General features: G+C 37.7%; 1 non-coding gene across 1 annotated transcript; it reads left to right on the forward strand.

The window, feature by feature from the left end:
• The first annotated feature begins 13543 nt into the window (after window positions 1-13543).
• LOC123650504 lies at window positions 13544-13620 on the forward strand. Its single transcript, XR_006739372.1, has one exon. It is a non-coding gene; the product is annotated as a small nucleolar RNA SNORD74 (small nucleolar RNA).
• The last annotated feature ends 1227 nt before the right edge of the window (window positions 13621-14847 follow it).

Below are 14847 nucleotides of genomic sequence, written 5' to 3' on the forward strand. Positions count from 1 at the left end.
GAAAAAAGTATAGCAACATCTTTCTAGTTCTTGATGCATGTTGCCATGCTGCTTTCCAAATGAGTTTGTCCTCAAATGATGCCAGCTGTCCTGTGAATGTGACAGTTTCATCACCAACTTCCCCTCATAGGGCATAATTATTCAATTTTGATGTGTATAAAATGTTGCCTCAAGGCTGCTCTTTTATACTTTCTTTGTTGTCTAATGAGGTTGCAGATTTTTCCCATGTGTTTCTTTAATACTCACATTGCCACTGTGTGATTCATCTGTGGATGATTCTTTGGCGATCAGAGATACCACTTGAAAAAAATACCCACTCAAGAAGCCCCTCCTAGATTCTGGAAACCAAATTGTGTTCTGGGTGTAGGGTGTGGAATTAAGCTCCTAAAAGATAAGGCATCATTCCCTTGTCTGAGTCAGTGGGTTGAGCTCCTATAGCAGTAGTCACTTGAGTTTATCCAGGGCTGCTGCTAGCTCATATGCACTCTGTATGAGTCTGAATTTTAAAAAAAAGCTCATATGAGTCTGAATTTAAAAAAAAAAGTCTCGGCCAGGCGCAGTAGCTCACGCCTGTAATCCTAGCACTCTGGGAGGCCGAGGCGGGTGGATCGCTCGAGGTCAGGAGTTCGAGACCAGCCTGAGCAAGAGCGAGACCTCGTCTCTACTAAAAATAGAAAGAAATTATCTGGACAACTAAAAATATATATAGAAAAAAAAAATAGCCGGGCATGGTGGCGCATGCCTGTAGTCCCAGCTACTCGGGAGGCTGAGGCAGGAGGATCACTTGAGTCCAGGAGTTTGAGGTTGCTGTGAGCTAGGCTGATGCCACGGCACTCTAGCCTGGGCAGCAAAGCAAGACTCTGTCTCAAAAAAAAAAAAAAAAGTCTCTTCCTGGGGTTGCAGTCCCATGTCCACGCCCCGGGCACGAAACTTGGTGAACAGACGGTTTTTGGTCCCCATTTGCACCTAGTCCAGGTGCCCTTGAACAGTGAACAATCTGCTCGACTTTATCCTACCACTCAGAGCCTGCGACTCCGAGTTCCAGTGCAGAACTTCTGATTTTCTGGAAACCAAAACAAAGCAGGAGGAGTTCTGCCGTTTCCTCATTTCTACGGCCTAAGCTTCCCACATGGTGGCTTCAGGTTTGAGGGGCACTTACCACTTCTGATTGTCCTTTCTGTGGTTTGGAAGGAAGCTCTGTGCTCCAGTTGGATCCTAATAAGGGCCCAGCAGCTGGAGGTCATTTCCTGGCATGACTCTCGAAAATAAGTGCCTTGTATGTCACTGTTTCCCATTAGTGAAGCGGAGAGCATATTGCTAAGGTCGTCTCCGCAGAGTGTAAGGAGACCCCCTGCATCACTGGCACCTTCAAAGAACTCTCTACCTCACCTCATCCCTGATCGCTGACCTCTTCCTAATTCTCCTTATTCTTCCAGATGTTGATGCTCATTTGTATCATCAGCATAATGCTCAAGCATTTCCTAAGTTAACACAAATATACTTTCAGCCCTTCTTCTCCTGACAGCTAAACTTCTAGATCATCCTATACAATAGTCTCTATGCTATGGTCTGAAAATCTGTGTCCCCTCAAAATTCATGTGTTGTAATACTAACACGCCACGTGACAGTATTAAGAGGTGGGGCCTTTGGGAAGTGATTAAATCATGCGGGCTTAGTCCCCTTATCAAAGAGTTTGAAAGGAGTTGGCTTCTCCTTTCTCTCATGTGAGGACACATAGAAGGTGCCATCTATAAGGAAAGGGCCCACGTCAGACACCGAATCTGGTGGTACCTTGATCTTGAACTTCTCAGCCTCCAGAAATATGAAAAATAAAGTTCTGTTGTTTATAAATAACTCATTCTAAAGGATTTTGCTATAGTAGCAGGAACAGACTGAGACACTCTACTTCTTCACCTCCCATTCACTGCTTAGCCCTTGGTCATCTGGCCTCCAAAACAACAATTCTTCTAGAACTGTTCTCACTAAGCCCACCAGCTTAACATCTTAACGGCCAAACCCAGTGGGCATTTTTCAGTCTTTGTTTTAATTGGCCTAGACTTGAAAGTGTTGATCATACATCCTTCCTTGAACCTCTCTCGTCCTCGGTTTCCTTGATTCCATCACATGAGAATGTGACAGGGATCTGTCTGTGTTTCTCACTAATGTCTCCCAAGTACCTAAAATAGTGCTTAGCCCACAATAGGCTCTAAATAAATATTTGTTGAATTAATTCATTATTTTTTCCTGGTTCTCCTGTTCATCGGGACATTTTTTCTCAGTGTCCTTCCACCTCAGTATTCAGCTAATATTCAGCTTCAGTTTTGAAAGGCCAAATAACTGAATGCCAACTTCATTGTTAGTTCCACATCCCTGAACTTGTGCATGCTGATAATCATGTGCTAGTGTAGATTTCCATCATATTTCATCATACCACCTCAACAAAGGAAAATCATGTCATTCAGTTTTATTGTTAATATCAAAATATTCACTCTCAAATATAAACATTTTATTTTTTTTTTTTTTTTTTTTTTTTTTTTTTTGAGACAGAGTGTCACTTTGTTGCCCGGGCTAGAGTGAGTGCCGTGGCATCAGCCTAGCTCACAGCAACCTCAAACTCCTGGGCTTAAGCGATCCTACTGCCTCAGCCTCCCTAGTAGCTGGGACTACAGGCATGAGCCACCATGCCCGGCTAATTTTTTTGTATATATATTTTTAGTTGGCCAGATAATTTCTTTCTATTTTTAGTAGAGACGGGGTCTCACTCTTGCTCAGGCTGGTCTCGAACTCCTGACCTCGAGCGATCCACCCGCCTCGGCCTCCCAGAGCTAGGATTACAGGCGTGAGCCACCGCGCCCGGCCTCAAATATAAACATTTTAGATGTAACTTAGAGTGAAAATCTTCAGTGCTATGTATGCAGAAACTCTATCAGTTGAAAAATATGTGTCATTACAAAAGTAAAATCATAATAATGACAATTGTGACAGCTGTCTGTTTCATGCACAAAAACAATTAAAGGCTTTCAAATACTTAAATAAGGAAATATATTTTTTTTCTTTCTTTTTTTTTTTTTCGAGACAGAGTCTCACTCTTTTGCCCTGGCTAGAGTGCCATGGCCTCAGGCTAGCTCACAGCAACCTCAAACTCCTGGGCTCAAGTGATCCTGCTGCCTCAGCCTCCCAAGTTGCTGGGACTACAGGCATGTGCCACCATGCCCAGCTAATTTTTTCTATGTATTTTTAGTTGTCCAGATAATTTCTTTCTATTTTTTAGTAGAGACGGGGTCTCGCTCTTGCTCAGGCTGGTCTCGAACTCCTGACCTCAAGTGTTCTTCCTGCCTTGGCCTCCCAGAGTGCTAGGATTACAGGCGTGAGCCACCATGTCGGGCCAGGAAATATCTTTTGGTCAATATAAATATAAGCTGATCTATAATAGCTCATAAATGTAAATAATATATTAGCTAGATATCTTTAGTAAGAATATTATATCCTTTGAATCCAAATGTTTCTAAAATTTTAGATAAAAATAATACAAGCCAAAATAGTAAAGATAAGTTATAATTTTACTCTTTGTGGGATTTCTTGGTATACTGGCATTCACAAAAATAAATAAAATTACATTTAAGAATGATATTTTACTTTCCACTCTTTAATTGTATTAGGCCATGAGTCTTTGAAGAAATAGTCCTATTTGAGATCCTTTCATGTCTTTTAAGGATAAATTAAAAGGAAAATGTGAACTTTGTCACCTCAAAGTTTTGCAAATAGAAAACTCTCCAAAATCCAGACACAACAACAGTAAGTTACCTCTGGTGCAAACACAAGAAAGAATATGAAGGATATAAAGAAGAAAATATTAGAAAACAGTAGGGTATCCCAAAATACCTCCACTGTCTTCAACTAAAAGCAAACAACAATTCAGTATTATAAATGTACAGATATTTGACCACAGAAGATATAGGAAGTAATAGTACTAAGAAAGGATCATTTCTACTCTATAATATCAAATTTTTCAAATTTGATACTCAATTTTTAAATAATTAAATAGTAATAATAATTATATTTAAAAATAAGAATTCAAATGTATTCCTATATGCCAAAACTTCATTCTGTGAATAATGCATTAATTTTAGGCCAAATATGGATCTTAACACTAGGCCATTCAGCAAAATGGTCTATTTAGAAACCCGTCTTTCTTTGATGACTCCTTAAATACTGATGTCTCTACAAGAAATACAGGGAGGAAAGAAACATGGTAACACTGCAATCATCAAAATACGGACTGTGGGACAAGACAAAAATAACTTAGTTTCCTCAATGGATAAATGTAATCCTTTAAAAAAAAATGAAGGCTGGCCCCACAGATTGAGATCTAATAATTATATCAACTAATTTTAATATATAGACTTTAAATTAAAAAATTCCTAAGTGTATGTATATTCATATAAGTGTATACAAAATAGTTAAGGGAATTTAAATGCTGACTGGATATTGGATTCTAGTAAAAAGAGTATCATTAATTTTTTTTAGGTGTGAAAATGGTATGAGTTCTTATTTTGTTTTGAGATATCTATCGAAACATTTATCAATAAAATGATACAATGTTGGAGATTTGTTGTAAAACAATCTAAGCAGGGGAGAGTGAGATAGGAGTATAGGTGAAACAAGATTGGCTAGACATGATACGGTAGCCACCCACAAAGATGGCCCAAACATGTCCAGCACAGTGGCTCACACCTGTAATCCTAGCACTTTGGGAGGCCAAGGCAGGAAGAACATCTGAGGCCAGGAGTTGGAGACGTGCCTGGGCAACATGGTGTGACCCTGTCTCTACAAAAAATAGAAAAATTAGTCGAGCGTGGTGGCTGAGAAGTGTGATCTAGCTACATATCCAGGCAGAAGAAGAAGTACATTTTGGAAAACTGCTGGTGTTCTCTGCCAAATATTTTTGTTTTATTCATTCTTCGTATTGCCAACACAGTGGTCCAGCATTGAATTTAGATCACATTTGGTGAGTGAGTGAATGAGTGAGCAAGTGATTGGCAGCTGTAAAGATTCTCCTCAAAATTCTCCAATGACTCCTCATCAACTACAGGGTAAAATTTTAACTGCTTATCACTGCATCAAGACCTTTACTGCTCTGCACTTGATTACCTTCCCAGCCTCATTTCATGTTATTCTCTCCCTCTCAAACCGGGATTAATGAGAGTGGACCATTTGCCACTGCCCAAATAAGCCACATTCTCTCATTTGTTAGATGTTTGCACACACTTTTCTTCTCACTTTTCTACCTACAAAATTCCCACTCATCTATCCCTCAAGCCTCAGTTTGAGTCCCTTCCCATAGGAAGCCTTTACCAACACGCTGCTTCCACTTCCACCCCAGGCAAAGTTGGAGGCCACTCTTCCTCCAGCTCCTTACCACCTTGCACACTGCACGTCATTTTGCCTTGTTACTCTGTGCTCGCAGGGCCCGTGTCTCCTCTAGGAAGCAAGCTGGCTAATGCGTGCGCCATCTACTCTTTCCCTATCAGCAATGAGGCTGCAACCATTTAGGCACGATTAACAGTTTCTATTTAAAATTCCATCAGCTTGTGGAACTACAGCCAAAAATAAAAATCAGCATATGGAGACAACCACAAAGACAAATACAAAGTGTCCTCTTCCTTCTGGATAAATGGCACCATCACTGTCACCCCATGGGTTGCCTAACTCCCTTTATCCGCCTCGTTATTTACATTTAGATCACCACATCCTACACACGCTGCATCTTGGCATTACTGGGTTCCCCTGCCTTCTGTGTGATCCCAGCAAGTTAAAACCTTCTCTCTCTTTTCTCTTCCTAACGCTCCTCCGTCTCTTGGTCTCTCGCTCTACACATTTTCAGGTGGTGTAGATCTGGGCAGAAACATTCAATGACACTTGCCAGTCCTCGCCAAGGCTGAGTCCTTGTCCTAAGCTCAAGGCTGGTCCTGGTCGGTCCCAATGTCTTCCCAGCCACAGCTTCTGTACTATTCTCATTCATGGATGCTCTAACCCCACAGAGCCGTTTGTAATTCCTTGACTATAGCATATGCTTTTAACCCCCAAGTCTTTTCTCCCCTACCCTCCACCATGCCTTTTCCTACCATAAACCTATTCGGCACAAAGAGGCTCAAATAATATCTTTTTCTGAGGCCATCCCCAGCACTCAGAGGTTCAGACAACCAACCTCCATAGCATTTACTGTAGAGAGCTACTTCACCGCTGATCACATTAGAATCATTGTTTATTAATTATTGTTTATAGATTTTACTGCCTGGATCCTGATACACACACATGTATATATTCCACCACTAAAACAAAATCCTCAAAGGCAGGAACCATGTATGCAATCCATGCTCAATAAATATTCATTTAAGAGGATGAGTAGAGAGCTCTGTTAAGCTAGGTCTTAAAAATTCTTAGACTTATAATTCCATATAGCTGGGAAAAAGAAAGCCATTTCCCTAAAGATGTGAGTGGCTCCCATAGGCAGGTGTTCACATGAAGCGTTCTAATCAGATAAACCAAAAAAGAAGCAAACCAAAGTCAGGGCCCTATGTCGGGGCCTCTACAGGAACAGGCTGAAAATTCTTCCAAACTAACCCTGACCCCTGGCCTTCTTTACTAAGATCAACCAGTATTCCATTAAAAAGTTTCAGCCACAAAACAGGGCATTCTTTCCTTGTGATTCACATTACCCAGAAGCCTCCAGCTTCCCAGAATTTGTGTTAAGCAGTAGCTTTCAAAGATGATAATATTTGCCAACAATCCCTGGGGCACTACTTTACATTTTCCTGAAACAAAAAGGGGATTATTTTGTCCATATCCCTCATTTCTACAGGCCTTTGCATACATTAGTTCTTCCTCTTCTGGCATTAAATAGCAATACGTTCCCGTTAAATCGTAAGAATTACTCTATTGTCTTTTAAACATCAGTTGTCAATTAAGGTTGACAAACAGGCTCTCTGACATTCTCATGAACATCTTACTCAGCTTGTGGGTACTAATTTCCCACACGTTTTGAGAAATACTGGTCAAAAGCAGGCCGTCAGAAATAAATACTGAAGAATTTGATTTTTACTAACTCCTTGTAATTACCTACTCAGTTCTAATGCCTACACCATCGCCCTAAGCAATAATCTTTGAAATCAGGTAGAAAGAAAAAAAATGATGTTGTGATCATTATTGATCTAATCAAATCCAATCATTTGATTGTTGATAACATATTTTTCTTCTCTGGCCTTTTTGCATTTTTTTTCATATCCCATGAGTGTGTTTTATCACACTTCCTCCTGTCCAGGGATTAGTATATCCAGATTCTAACTTTCTTGAAAAGTACAGTTCGAAGGCCAATATCTCCTCTATGAAATTTCCATGACACCACCCTGCCTAACATCTTTCTGTCCTCAATGTAGTCCCTTCTCTAATATTTTATACTGTACCATTGACATTACCACACATTTTAACTTTTGTACTGCACAAGTTTCTTAAAAAACACACATGCTGTTATGTTATCCTCAAAGGACCTGTCAGAATACAGAGTTTACAGAAGATTCTCATTAAGGGTTTGTTGAATGAATACATTTTTTGCATGTAAACTGCCATACTAGGTAAATGGGTGCTTAAAGGTTTCACTGAAAATTAAGATAGATTTGGGACAAGGTTTTTATAATTATTTGATATATATAATATAATGCAACTTCCACTATTCCCTAGCTCAGGGATACACCATCTTTGACTAGAAAATTCTTATGCATCACTGGAATGTAAACTTCATGAGGGCAGATACTATGTTCCTATTGTTTCCTTCTATGTCCCCAGTACCTGATATGTAGTAAGTACTCAATTCTTATTCATTGCCAAATTAATTCTTTAAGACCCAGCTTGATTGCTTTCAAAAGCTTTTCCTAACCTCCCCGGGATTCATTTATATGTATATATACATATGTTCAAACATACGTACACACATGTATGTATATGTATATATGCTTTCTTTGGACAATTCAATAGAACAATCATCCAAAGAAAGCATATTATCCCCATTTTATAGATGACAAAATGAGGGTCAGAGACCTTTAAGTAATCAGGTTACAAGCTGGTTAAACGGCAGTCCTTGAATTCTAACTCAAGTATGCCAATTCCACAGGGTTCCTTTGAATACACCACAGTGTCTTTTATCATTTCAAGCAGCTTGAAATTTTCCTCACTTTCCAAAATCAACAGCATAGTAACATAATCCTTCCAGGGTTTGCATTCATTTTAATATCTATATTCCTTTGAGATCTCTTTCCCTTTCTGTTCTTTACTTTGTGGTCTGCTTGGGAACCATTCAGCCTGTGATGAGAGTTTTCCTTCTTGTTTTGCACTGTCTTGGCTTCCTTTTCCATACATGAACTAATAATGTATTTTTCTTAAATTTCTTTCAATTCTTGCAGTTTCTTAAAGCTTCCAAAACATTATTGAAGTTGTTTTTTTTTCCTGTGTACACACTTCCTCCTTCATACTCATCACCTCTCTCTTAGGACAGTCCATCTCTCCAAATATATCATCTAGTATATATTGGCTTGCTCACCCCTTTACCTTTTTTTAATTATACAAGCAATACATCTTCACTGTAGAAATATTAGAAAACATCTATAAATAAAAGAAAACTATTGATAATTAGAAATACCACTACCCATAAAAAAAACTATTAATATTGCCGTTTTCACCTTGCTTTATTTTTATCTGTATGAATATATTTATTTATTCATACAGATAAAAGATATAGATAAAAATAAAATATATTTATCTATGAACATAAAATATTAAAAAGAAGGGTTTTTGGCAAAGAATAAAATGTGTTATATATTCAAACAAATCTCATTAATTATATTCAACTTCTCTATAATCACATATACCTTTGTCTCTTTGGTTAGTTAAGAACTCAAAGGAATATTCTAATGTTCCCCCACTGCAAATCTTTTTTTCACACATTACAAATAGATTTTACATTATGTTGTTCGGTGTATATGATTTCCCTACAGTTATGTATTTACTGAGGTTTATATATGTTAACAATAAAACAGTAATCCTGTTTGTCCTATTTATTAATTTTTATAAGAACATAAAACATTCCTGTTTTGAAATTAGGCCTCCTTATTTATTTTTGTTTGTATTTGCATGACCTGCTTTTGTTAATTCTTACATTTTTAACCCAGCATCTAGAACAATGTCTGTCACGTGGTAAACACTCAGTAATTTGATTCATTGATTTGCTGAATCCACAAATACTGATTAAACTTTCATTGTTACCTCATTTTAGATGTCTCGTCTAGATAGCATCTTATTGGATTTTGTTTGTTCACATAACCTGATCTTTTTTTTCCTTTAATAGGAGATTGAATCCCATTTTCATTTTTTTAAGTAATATACACTAGGTCCTATTTATGTCATATGTTATACATTTTTAAATATTTTATTACCATTTTCTAACTTCTATCTGTTTCTCTGATTTATTTTTCCTCCAATAGTAATTTGGGATGATTTCGTTCTAACAGTGATTGTCTTTTTTAAAAACTGCTTAAATCCTGCTTCTCTTCAATATTCTCAACATACATCACAAGTGAACAGTGATAGGAACATTATTGATGTCTCCTGTGAAATATATTCCCTTATATCACCTCCCTCCTGTCTGCTTTCTAGCCAGTTAGGGGTGGTAAGATTTGGGACTTTTGTCTCAGCATATTATTGTTACTGTTAATATTTTATATATATGTAATACATATAAATATATTATATACTATAAATATATAAGTACTATTCATTGTACAAAAAGTGATAGGTACTATAAATATATAAAAATATAATTACAGTACATATGTATGCACATATATCCATATATATGTAGATGCATATGTAATACATATAGCAAATATGTATATATCTATAGTACGTATCACTTTTTGCACAATAAATCTTTTTTCCCAATACTGTGTTTTTAGTCTATTATATAACCATATTTATCACAGTTTTATGTGCTTTATTCTAAATTTAATGGTTTCAAGGCTCAATACCATGACTAGTCCTTCCACACCATGATTTACGTCTTCAGAAGGTTTTATTTATTTATATTTAAACTTTTGGTTGACTAGAGTTACTTTTTTCAGAATGGGCGTATGATGTAGTACACATTTTGAATTCTCAAATGTCCAAAAATAACATGATTTTGCTTCATGAATGACAAATTGTTTGGGTGGAGAGAAACTGAGCTGGAGTTCGCATGATTACTTTGGTGTATACGTATTGAATACCTACGATGTACCGGAGGGAATAGTGGGAAATAATAGAGACGAATCCCCCTGCCTTCATGAAGTTTACATTCCAGTGATAAGGAAGAATTTTCTAGGCAAAGTATCAATAACTAATGTCATAAAACTTTAAAGTCAAGAAAGTCACCAAGATATTTCAGGTGTTATAAATTTTGTCAATAATTTGACATCATGCACAGACATATCTGGATCATTCTTTTGATCAGCAACATTTTTGCTCCATTTGTTCTCTCCTTTTCAAGATCACCAATTATGCATGTTGCATCATTATTATTTGTCTCCTGTATGCATGTATTCCTTCTAATTTTCTAATCTGTTTGTCCTTTTCCTTTTTTTGTTTGTTTGTTTTTTCTTGTTTTCTTTTTCTCTCTCTTTTGTTTTTTTCTTTGAAACAGAATCTCCTTCTGTTGCCCTGGCTAGAGTGCAGTGGCATCAACCTCAAACTCCTGGGCTCAAGCAATCCTCCTGCCTCAGTCTCCTGAGTAGCTGGGACTACAGGCCATCATGCCTGGCTAATTTTTTCTATTTTTTGTAGAGACAGGGTCTTACTCTTCTGCAGGCTGGTCTCAAACTCCTGATCTCAGGTAATCCTCCCACCTTCAGGCTCCAAAAGTGCTAGGATTACAGGTGTGAATCTGGCCACCTTTTGTTCTTAAAGAGCTGTTTATACTCACCTTTTGCTGAACTGGTTTGATTCTCTGCACTGGTGATTCCACTCTTCATTGCCTCTTATGCCATCATAATGTCTATTATGGTCTTACTTGTCCCCTTACATTTTAGTCTTATATTTTCCTTTTATTCTCATTCTGTTGTCTTACTACAACATCTTTCATCTCTTATTCAAAGAGATCTCAATTTATTTAAGGATCCTGAAATTGCCAAGTAAATGCTCCCTAAAATGCAATTATTTTCCCTAGAGTATGCTCATCCTTTGGTTTTGAAATGCTATGGTAATGCTCTGCTTTTATGTGGCAGAAGTTTTTTCATATATCCCATTTTTGTTTTGATTTTGTTTCACTGCTGTTTACTTATTTTTGAAATCATTCATTTAATTTAAAATATATATCTATTGAGGATCTCCATAGGGCAGGCACTGAGAGGATTATGGTGAAAAGAAAAAAAATCTTAGCACTAGCTTGCACTTTCAAATTCTAGTGTGAAAGAAATATAAACAAGTAACCAAAGAAATATCCAGTGTGAATTGGGGAACATTATTGAAGAAAAAGAATGGGCTCCTATGAGATAGAATATGTTGGGGAATCTCTTTCGTTTGGGTGATTCATGAGGCTTCTTGAGAAGTAACATTTAAGATAACATATAAAGGATAAAAATTAGCAATCCCTGGAAAGAAAGTGTGCACAAGTGAAGGAGATGAAAAATACCCAAACATGCAAAAGCCCTGAGGCCAGAACCACTCTTGTTCCTCTCCACCCTAATCACTCTGTAGGAGATACAGTTAAAGAGGTTGGTAAAAACCAGGTCATTCCCTGTCTTGTATGAGCTTAGATATGCTTGGAAATGCTACGAGAGGTTACTAGGATCTTTAGGGAAAAGGACTCACATGGCCTGATTGATGCTTCAAGTTCACTGGGACTGCTATCTGAAGAATGATGTGGAAAGAAAAAAGTAGAAGCAGAGGCCTGTTAGGAAGCTATGTCAGTAATCCAAATGAGAAATGACAGTAGTTTCGATTAAAGTAGAAAGATTGAAGTTATATTTTGGAATAAGAATCTTGAATGAAATAGATTGGATTAAATGTAATGGGGAAGGGGTTGGTAAACAAGTGGAAAACATTAGGAGGTTTTGGCCTGAGCAGCTGGGTGAATAGTGCTGCTATTTACTGAGATGTGACAGACGAGAGAATAGGTTTAGGGCTGAAAATCAAGGGTTAAGTTTTGGACATGTTAAGTTTGAAATAATATGAAAAATAGAAAATATGGAGACTATGCAGAAAAAGAGAATGGAAATATAAATTTGGGAGTCATCAGGATACAGAAGATGTTTATCATCCTGTGAATGGATTGGAACACCTTGAGCAAAAGTTTAGAAGATGAGTAGGTAGCCAAACACCACAGCCTGAGGAACTCCAACATTTAGACGTGTCGTAGAGAAGAAAGAGGTGAGAGGAGAACCTAAAAACGGTGGAGTCACAGAAGCCAAGAAACGGAGGGGTTTCAAGAAGAAGGAGTGATGGACTTTCATTTAAAATGGCAAAGTTGGCCAGGCTCAGTGGCTCACACCTGTAATCCTAGCACTCTGGGAGGCCGAGGTGGGAGGATCACTCGAGGTCAGGAGTTCGAGACCAGCCTGAGCAAGAGCGAGACCCCCGTCTCTACTAAAAATAGAAAAATTAGCTGGCCATGGTGGCATGCACCTGTAGTCTCAGCTTCTTGGGAGGCTGAGGCAGGAGGATCCCTTGAGCCTAGGAGTTAGAGGTTGCTGTGAGCTAGGCTGACGCCATGGCACTCTACTCAGGGCAACAGAGTGAGACTCTGTCTTAAAAAGATAAAATAAAATAAAATGGCAAAGTCAAGATATTTCTGCATACTTTTTCTCTCAGAAATATCCAAACAACAAGGAAAATGAGAAGAAGAACACAAATTCCAACTTTAATGAATGATGGAGACATTTGTAAACCACAAAAATATGAAGGCGGAAAGAATAAAGAATAGTGATTACCTATAAGAACAGTAGAAAGTGAAATTTAAGTGCTTGCAGTAAGATACAGATGAGAAGAAAGTCCATTTACTCTGCCAAACCCTGAAAAGACACAGAAAGTGCAGTTGTCCTATATTATAAATGGATAAGTACAACTAAAAATGGAGCCTTGAGATTTTGGATCTCTTGCTTTGCAGTACGAATGGACAACCAAGTGTCTCCAGAACATTTCTACTAATATAAAAATAAAGGTACAAACAAACTGTAAAAAAGAACTTGAAGAGAATTAAGGGTGGAAAAGCAGAATAAATCTTGAAATCTAAAAAACTGTAATTACACCCCTTAGAATCAAAAGAATATATGGTGTCTATAAATCGACAACAGGAAACCACCTTAAAAAAAATTCAGAAAACAAGAAAGAGATCCTGGAAATGAACATATAGCTATAAGGCCTTCTAAAAAATCAATAGAAGAATTGTAAGATAAAATCAAGAAAATCCTCTCTCTCCAGAAAGTAGAACAAGGAGAGAAAAGATTGTTTGCACTTAAAGTGTCAATACAGCCCCTAATGAAGCCTATGTTGGTAGGGACGTGTGAGTGTGGATGAATGCCAACAGAAGGAAAGAAAAGGTATCAATCCAGAAGAGCTACAGAGGAGAACAGAGAACATGGTGGGAGGGAAATTATTTTACACACACCCCCCACACTTAATTCCCAGGACTAAAGGGCACAAACCTATAAATTAGAAGGGTCTGTTACCCAAAATTCATTTTAAAAGATTCCTAGGACACATAATCATAAAATTTTAGGATATCAAAAATAAAAAGAAGTCCCCAAAAGCTTCCAAAGAGAAAAACCAAGTCCCATAAAAGGAACAGAAATCTAAATGCCATTTGACTTTACAACAGGTACATCAGAGGTGGCAGTGTGGTGTGAAGGCTGGGAGCCCAGCTACCTGGGTTTGAAGCCTGACTCTACTGCCCACCAGCAACGTGACCTTGCAGTTGATGCCTCATGGGAAAAAAATGGCATTAATTATGGTACCTACCTCATGGCGTTGTGATGAGGATTAGGTAAGTTCATATTTGTGAAGTATTCAGAACAGTGTCTGGTACATAATGTTTGCTATTTAAGTATTTTCTAAAGAAATTTAAAGAAGACAAATTGAGCAAGTCTTCCAAATTCTGAGGGGAAAGACCTAGAAGTCAATAGCTAACTTTTACCTATTGACTTAGAAGTCAATACCTTAACTTAAAGAGGTATGAAAATAGAAAAAAGATCGTTTCAGACATGGAAAAATCTACAAAAAAAAAAAAATCATTTTCTCCGTTTCTTTTCTCAGGAAGCTCCAGAATTACAAGCATCACTAAAATAGGGATTAAAGCAAGAAAGAAAAAGATACGGTAGCCAGGAAATAGGGAATCTAGCACAGGAGAAAAAAGGCAAAGGAAAGTCCCAGGATGACATCATGATATGGGTTTAGGGCATAACCAGAGAAAATCAAAGAAATGTCTTCAGGAAAATAAATTGCATGGATAGATTCCTGCCAGATTTGACCATGTGGAACATTATACTATCAGGAAAAAGGAAAATTAGCAAAGAGTATATGGTACAAGGAAATGAACAAATGAAAAAAAATTTTTTTTTTTATTTTGAGACAGAGTCTCACTCTCTTGCCCAGGCTAGAGTGCCGTGGTGTCAGCCTAGCTCACAGCAACCTCAAACTCCTGGGCCCAACTGATCCTCCTGCCTCAGCCTCCTGAGTAGCTGGGACTACAGGCATGTGCCACCATGCCCGGCTAATATTTTCTATACATTTTTTTAGTTGTCCAGTTTCTTTCTATTTTTAGTAGAGATG

This window comes from Lemur catta, chromosome 14 (genome assembly GCF_020740605.2).
Source record: "Lemur catta isolate mLemCat1 chromosome 14, mLemCat1.pri, whole genome shotgun sequence".
Lineage (NCBI taxonomy): Eukaryota > Metazoa > Chordata > Mammalia > Primates > Lemuridae > Lemur > Lemur catta.